Genomic DNA, 8,963 nt, shown 5'->3' on the forward strand with positions numbered 1-8,963 from the left:
AGATTAATCACTTCAAACCATATTGAAAGTGTACAAATGTCATAAATGCTCAGAACAGTTGCCATTAAATCGGACTGGATTCCAGTAACGAGGCAGACGTCAAATCCTTACAATGTATGGGTGCTGGTGCACCAGTCAGGACAAATTGTGTCTGAAAGTTGTATCTGTGTTGCGCAAGTTTTTGTGTTGTTTCAAATTTGGTTCCAATTTTGTCATATATTAAAAATAGATTATATTACTGCTAAGCAAAAATATATGGTAAAAGTATCACACCATGTCAGATATCATTCCCATTGTGGTATGTCATTCAATCATCAACATATATTTGATTTTTCATGTTTTTGTATATCGTAATTTCTCATTTCCCAACAGCTGTTTAGTTCCTTTCGTTTTTGTACTAACTGTTGTTGATCATTTTGAAAATTGTCTTGATATTTCAAAGCTAGCATTTTTATACTCTGATTGGTGGCTATGTTTTATTATCATCATGAACATTTGAACATCACCACTGTCATTTTTATGTTACGAATTGATCATGGATTGGTAATAATATCCAAGTAACTGATATTAAAGTATTCCAAGAGGGTAACTATAATCAATCTAAGAAATATTCAAAACAAATTAGAAGATAGATAATAAACTTTATTTGAAATTACAGTAGCACTAGTTTGCATTTGAAACTTAAAACACGTTCAATTTTCCAGTGCATAACGGTTCATTAGAACATAAATGACAACATTCTATCATTAAATTATAATACACTTTATAAAAAATGCTCCCACATTTTCATGAATATTCTCTAATCGATCTAGAATCTATTGTTGCGATAATGGAAAGTGCAAATATTCAATGACACTCCAGTATGCTGTTTCACGCTCCCGTCACTGGGTGTAAACGCGACTCTCTGGACAAACAACATCAGGGTTCTAGGATTTCGACTTCAAATCCAGAAGCTCTGTCATTTCTTCCATTCTTATATCGGTCTGTACTTCCATTTCAGCTGTTTTCTTGATGTTTCGAGGTGACGAGAAACCAATATAATTGCGATTAGTGGAATAATTATCATCACTAAAACAAAGTTTCAATATCTGGAAAAAGAATAATAAAAATAAATTTTGTGGCTGTACTGAATATTTTAAACATAATACCAGTGTTTTAATGTGCAACCAAGGGGGCGGCACTTCGACACCGCATTTGTCTCTACTTCACTTGAAAAAATGGGGGGGGTGTCTGATTTCAAAAACGTTTTTATACCAAACGAAACATTACTGAAGCATATAGGTTAAATAAAGCTTTAAATGAAAGCAGTTATATTACACTCCATTAGGTTGCTACCCAAATATAGTATCTAATGAGTCTATTTCCTCGCATATAAAATTGAGACCCCCCCCCCTCCTAGCACCACCAACACTGTTTTTCGCAGTGTTCCACTATGTCCAATGCAATTTTTTATAATTTGTTGAACAAACTTTATAAACATATTCAGAATGTATATATATATATACATGTATGGGAATTAATAGTGAACAGTCATTGAATTAATTTGTAAAATATAAATTACAAACCAGTTCATGCTACTGTGAGATGGATGGCTCGACGTCCCGCTTGTCGAAATAACTCGTACTTTTCAACTTCAAAGGCTGTTTATAGTTGTTGTTGGCAAACAGTCAGGTAGGGGTTTTCCTTTGTAGGCGTTCAATCTACGAAGTGTTTGGAGTACAGTCTATAACTAGTACAAGTCCATGATGTTTCGAAGGTTCGTAATCTATTTGTTTCATCAACTTTAATCACGCTTTTCGGATCTTTTGTCTGTGCCAGAAAGGGATAGAATATAATGTTTTTTGTATAACCATACTTTCCCATCTTCCACGAGTCCTCACCCTGAGCAGTAGTATCTTGCTTTTGATCCCTTCGTTTCTTCCCAACAGATGCTATTTTACCGGAAGTATCGAAGGCTAACCAAATCTTGAAATCACGTGATCACGTTATATAAAATCTAGAATAAACACGCGTTCCGGCACTAACTCGAAAATGTGCTATTGCATAGTGTGTGGATATTAGACACATGATATCGTGTATTCGCCAATGAAATAACGCTGCAGTTGTGGGTTTATTTCCTAAATCCATCATTTTCCTGACCCCCGTCGGTTCAAGATGAAGAGGTGGTGAGTAGCATAAGTATGGGTTAATAACATTTAGTACTCTAAAAATATTGATTGATTAATAAGAATTCCCCATGCCACTGTTTAAACACATAAGCTACAAATCTTATGTTCTACCTCTAAACGGTAATTATTATTCACAAGTATGGAAAAACCATACATGTACATGATTATGTTTTATCATTAGAGGGGCATAGTCAAGATTTGAGCTGAACATTTTGAAATGTCATTTTACATTTTTAATGTTTACAATGCTTAACTATGGTACTTATATTCCTAATTTCGAGTTACAAAGGGATTCAGAGATCACAATTCTAATTTCTTTGTGATGTAAGCAAGGCTCGTGAAATTTTTTGTTTCTATAGCTTAAATATACTAGTAAAAGTTTCGTTCAAAGCAGATTTATTTATTTTTTTTCAATTTACAAGTTTATTCTAAGCACAATTAAACAGTTTTTAGTGTTTGTAACATCTGATTTCGTTATAAACATGTATCTGTTGTTATTAACCGATCAATATTTGTAAACAAAACATGGCCTTGTTTACAAAAAAATGTGAGTGCTTTTATCTCTCAATAATTGTCATTCAAATTGTCACAGGCCCGAATAAGGATCGATTGCGAAAATTACTCGCCGCTAACCAGTTTACCGCAGGTAAATCGCGAAATAAAAGTAGCTGCGAATAAAAGTTGGTTTACAGTAACTGGCGTGGTGATCGCCACATAAATTAAATAAAAACCACCATCAATCCGCGGCCAACAATTGAATTAAGTGACAGTCGGCAGTTAGGCAACAGATTAATTATGTGGTGGACGCCATTCAGCTTAAGTGACTACCGCCAGATAAAAAGTGGCGGTTGCCATACAAGAAGTGGCTTCCGCCACTAAAATTGAGTTGCGCCGCCAGATAATGAATGGCAGTCACCACTTAAATTAAATGGCGGACGCCAGCTCATTTAAATGGTGGTCGGTAGCTAAATCTAAATCAATTCTCCATAGTACCTACCGATGTTCTTTCACAATACTAGGGATACTTTGTACTACGCGCAATTTTCTAAGGAAAATCATTGCATTTTTATTAATAATTTGCTTGTTCCTCAAAGACACATCACCTCACGTCCCTTTGAACCTTCCTGAGTATATGGAAGACTAGACGAAAAGACCATCAATCTGTCTCGACCCACTAGGGCCACCACGTGATACCTCTACGGCTTCAAACAGAATGCGATAAGTCTAGAAATGGAGAATTTTTACGATGGAAAGACGAAATGCATTATACCGAGTAGTCTCTATACATGAGAATATGTATGAAAAAATCAGACGACCTAAACAATACTTACCGGTATGATAAACCTCTTCTTTAGGTGAGTTAAACAATACTTTTGGGTATCACAGAGCTCTTCTATACATGGCATTGAGTACCCCTTAGTACTCTCTACCTCAATCAATAGATACATTGTCCTTGTCACCCCTCAAGGAGTAAAAATGGGGACTCGAAATCTGTCCCGACCCCCAGGAGCCAATGGGTGGTACCACTACAGCCCAAAACTGAAAGCGGTAAATGATAGTCCTAGGGGTCCTCTTCCTTGCCTTGGTGTTCCTTCCGTCTTGTCTTCAAAGATTAATGCTGGAAAACCAGTCATAAAACCCTTTTATTCTCTACGAGATACGAAAAATGTCAAAGTTCAGGGTAGCTAATCAATACTTCCGGGTATCCCAGAGCTCTTCTTTAAATGGCATCGAGTACCCCTTAGTTCCCTCTACCTTAATCAATGGATACATTGTCCTTGTCACCCCTCCTAGAGTAGAAATGGGGACTCGAAATCTTCCCTGACCTCCAGGAGCCACCTGGTGGTACCACTACAGCCCCAAACTGAAAGTGGTAAATGATAGTCCTAGGGGTCCTTTACCTTATCTTAATGTTCCTTCCGCCTTGTCTTCAAAGATTAATGCTGGAAGAGCAGTCATAACACCCCCTCTTTAATTACGAGAAACGAAAAATGTCAACGTTCAAGTGAGCTAAACAATAATTCAGGGTATATCAGAGCTCTTCTTTACATGGCATCGAGTACCCTTTAGTACTCTCTACCTCAATCAATTGATACATTGTCCCTGTCACCCCTGATAAAGTAGAAATAGGGACTCGAACTCTGTCCCGACCCCCGGGAACCACCACTACAGCCCCAAACTGAATGTGGTAAATGATAGTCCTCGAGGTCCTCTAACTTTCCTTGATGTTCCTTCCGCCTTGTCTTCAAAGAATAATGCTGGAAAAGCAGTCATAAAACCCCTTTATTCTCTACGAGGTACCCACTAAACCCCTAAGCTGGCTTAGGTTCATCAATGACATAGAAATCAAATGGGCCGAAGGAGGGGAAAGTCTTGACAATTTTGTGTCCTTTGTCAATTCATTTCACCATAGTATTAAGTTCACAGTGGATATATCAGATACCACCAATACATTTCTTGATACAAAATCCACTTTTAGAAATGGTGAAATTGAATTTGATCTCCATACCAAAGCGACCGACGCCCATTTATATCTAATGCCATCCAGCTGTCACCCAAATCACATTTTCAAGGGTGTACCGAAAGGCCTAGCAATTCGTGCCAGACGAATTTGTTCCAGTGAGGAATACTTTGAATCATAATGACAGGGTCAACAATTAAAGTCTCATTTATGCAAACGAGGTTACAAGCCGCTATCTGTCACTAATGTCATTGATGATGTTAAAACAATTGACAGATCTTCACTGTTGCAGTATAGGGAGAAAACGAAATGCTGTATAGTACCTCTGGTCACCACTCATCACCCTACATTGAAGGACCTAAATAAGATCCTATAGGATAGCTTCCCTAAACTCTTGGATAATCCCAGATTGGCAAGAGAATTTGGTGAGCCACCAATGGTGTCCTTCAGACGACCCAGGAAAAGCAAGAATTTGGTGGTAAGGGCCAGATTAGACAACCCCCTATCCAATGGAGGTTTTTCAACTTGCTCTGACAAGTGCTGTTTGCTTTGCAAATTTAGCCATGATTCAGAAACGTTCTAAAGCGTCACAATAGGAAAAACATATAAAATATTGGGTAAATTCTCCTGTAAAACCCACAACTGCATATACCTCATCAATTGTAAACAATGTGGACAACAATATGTTGGGGAAACAACGAACATCAGACTTAGGACCAACAACCACCGATCAACCATCAAAACCAAACGCGTGACCAAACCCGTAGGGGAACACTTCAACAAAGAAGGTCACATTTGGCAAGACATGCAAGTGGTTGTTATTGATCATAACCCAATATGGACCGATGCAGAGAGAAAGAGCACAGAAAAATCCTGGATGCATCGTTTGAAATCATTCCGTCCAGGTGGAATCCTGAGTTAAAAATTCAGTTTTTCACAGCCTAATCGCCAAAATTCATCCGATAAGATATCTTATTTAATATAAATACAATTCGTTTCCCTCGTTTCAAGGCTCTGACCTTGAGTTCCTTAATTTAGCCATAACGAAGATTCCCAAAATTGCAATTTTTGTTTGACCTTCAATACTTCCTAATTATGTTAGAACATCATAAGAAATCATTACAATTATGAATTTATATAGCTATCTCTCTCTCTATCTCTCTCTATCTCTCTCTCTATCTCTCTCTCTCTCTCTCTCTCTCTCTCTCTCTCTCTCTCTCTCTCTCTCTCTTTCATATTCTGATCTCGACATGGCGGCTTTTATTCTCTTTTTAAAAAGGGGGGGGGATAATAAGAAAAAATGTATTGACCTTGAAGACTAGTATATCATTAATATATCATCTTGAGACTCTAAAATATGTTAAAGCATTATTCCAAATTAACATAAGTTCGAATTAGCATAGCTCTTGATGTTGCGATACTAGAATTTCTAGAATGCGGCTTTAATTTGTCTGATCTTGAAAAATATATTAGCTTCAAAAAGATAATACAGTATCTTTTTCCTTAGACTTCTCTCCTATTCACCTCTTGGATTGTTGATTTTAATACGAGATCGGTGTCTTTTGATTTACTTTGTTGTTTAATCGTGTTTTTCTGGCAATCATATTATTTTTCGTTGTCGTATTTACCATATCCGAATCATCAATGGTATGGACTACCAACATACCCAACGGTACCCAGCTTTGATGTAGTCAATAGATGAATTAGTTGATTATTTTCAGTCCATACAGTAAACTGCTGTCCACAACAAAAAAAAATTCCTAAACCTATCTGTGACTGCTCAATTACGTACAAGGAACTCTAATTTGTGGGGTACATATTGTTCTTTTCAGCTCAAGTAAGTCCCCTACTGGCATAGCTGATCATTCTGTGTGGATGTGCTCCAGATAAAGGACGGTACCAAGTCCACTTCCCGATATATCAACATGTATTTCATAGGGGAGTTTTAAGTCAGCATAACCCAAGATTGGTGCAGATATTAATAGTTACGTTGTTGAAGAGTAGCGAATTATTTTTCCTAATTTTCTACCCAATGCCAATCTTTTTCTTCTTTTTTTTTTTTTTTTTTTTGCTATTGACTTTAGACTTTTTTCCAGTTGTAGCTTGCATTAACTCGGTCAGAGGTCTACTATCAATTTGGCTGAAGTCTTTGATAAAGCTTCTGTAGTAGCCTACAAATCCGAGGAAGTGTTATGCATATTCTGGAGAAGAAGGAGTTGGCCATGATGTAACTTAATCTGTCTTATCTGGATCTATTTCTTTATCTGCCTCAGATACGATATGTCCAACAAATTTGATTCGCCTCCTAAAGAATGGACACTTCTTTGGAGATAGCCTAAAATGTTCATGAAGTCAAAATACAAGTGTATGTTTTTGACGCAGATTAATAGATAAAAACTGTACGTCGAAAAAATTACTTTGTGATCTTCGCACAAATGCACACCTTTACGACATCTATAACGAGGCTATTGATAGTATTCCGGACGTGTCGTCACAACACATATTTGGCGCAATTCTGAGTTTGTTTAGAGCGATACAAATGTAGAAGAGTATTTTTATCTGCTCCCCATTTAGTGTTTGCAACAACTTTAATTATATCAAGAGCTTTTGTACATTTCTCTTTGAGCATTGCTATATGAGGGATAAAAGAAAGTTTATTATCAAAAATGACACCTATGAACTTAAACTCCCTTACAACTTTAATTGGAGTACCATCTAATTGCAATTGAGTATCATCGTGGTTTTTCCGCTTAGAACAGAAATGCATGCATGCAGTTTTAGTTTTGGAAAATTTAAAACCATTTACATCAGCGCAATTTTGGATTTTGTTTAGACATAACTGTAGTTTTCGCTCAATGGAGTTCAAGGTTTTAGATTTATAACAGATAACAAAGTCATCGACAAATAAACTTCCATGGAAGTCGTTTTTAAGAACATCAGCTAAACTTTATTTTTAGACTAAATAATGTAACCGATAAAATACTTCCTTGTGGCACGCCCTGTTCTTGTTCGAAATTGTCTGAAAATGTAGATCCTATGCGAACATTGAATTGTCTATCACTTAAATAATTCTTGATGAAGTTTGGTAAATGCCCTTTAAGGCCTATATTATGAAGATCTTTTAAGATACCGTATTTCCATGTGGTATCGTATGCTTTTTATAAATCAAAAAATATAAAGACAACATGCTCTTTGTTAACAAAGGCATCTCGAATATAGGTTTCAAGTCTTACTGGTAGATACACGATTCGCGATATTGCCAAAGCTGTTGGCATATCGCTATCGTGGGTGCATTTCATTTTGAAGCGTATTTTGAAAGTACGAAAGATTTCTGTCAGATTGATACCGCATATATTGTCAGATAGGGTACGAGTACAAACCGCTAAGCAATTGCTCAAAATGTTTTCCAAATTCAATCAAAGACAATTTGCAAACATTGTTACGGGTGACGAAACATGGGTTTACTATTTCGAACCAGTAAGAAAAATTGGAAACAAAATATGGATAACTAAACACGATAGAAGGCCTGTAGTTGCCAAAAGAACCATAAGCACAAAGAAGGTTCTTTATTGCATATTCTTCTCATGTGATGGTACATGTATAGTCGTATAGATTCCGGTGCCGAAGGGCAAAAGTGTTACAGGTCAGTATTACCGAGATGTTATACTAAAAAGGCTCAAGAAATATTATCACAGACGACGCCCTGTGTTAGAATTTAGGCATGTTTGTCTACTTCATGCTAATGCTCCACTACATACATCTGAGCTTGTGAAGCAATTTTTGAAGTCGGTGAAGGTTACCGTCTTACCACACCCACCATACTCTCCAGATCTAGCCCCATGCGACTTTTTCCTTTTTCAAAAAGTTCTGATTTGGTCGTCGTTACACGTCCCGACAAACCCTTGGCTCAGCCATCAGTCGGTGTCTTAGAGGTCTACCTAATCAGCGTACCGTGACGCATTTCAGAAATGGATTCAGAGAATGAAATTATGTATTTCAAACCGCGGAGAATACTTTGAAAGGATGTAATGTTCATTTCACTATTTGAGTCGAATGCTTTTGAGATATCGTACAATACACGTTACATATCGAACAGTCCTCGTCTATAGGGTTACGAGACTCACTTTTGAAAGGCTCAAACTAATCTGCACCGCGGTGCAAATAACAGGCCTAGGAGTATCTATAGAGAGACGACACTCATTTATCAAGCTAAATACGCGTTCGAAAGGGAAGTATTCCTGGGAAAAGGGTTTTCTTTGATATTAAAATTTGAGGTCACAATTTGTGTAGAATTACATGCATTTGAATAACTATCCGTTCAAGGATATAAGCAT

The 8,963-nt window shown here is 37.0% G+C and overlaps 1 long non-coding RNA gene across 1 annotated transcript; it reads right to left on the reverse strand.

Annotated features, from left to right (window-relative positions):
* Window positions 1–621: 621 nt before the first annotated feature.
* LOC125669356 (uncharacterized) lies at window positions 622–2,041 on the reverse strand. The gene is made up of 2 exons (XR_008800948.1): window positions 1,566–2,041; window positions 622–1,088 (listed from the first exon to the last, which is right to left on the reverse strand). It is a non-coding gene; the product is annotated as an uncharacterized LOC125669356 (long non-coding RNA).
* Window positions 2,042–8,963: the final 6,922 nt, after the last annotated feature.

This window comes from Ostrea edulis, chromosome 3 (assembly GCF_947568905.1).
Source record: "Ostrea edulis chromosome 3, xbOstEdul1.1, whole genome shotgun sequence".
Taxonomy (NCBI): Eukaryota; Metazoa; Mollusca; class Bivalvia; order Ostreida; family Ostreidae; genus Ostrea; species Ostrea edulis.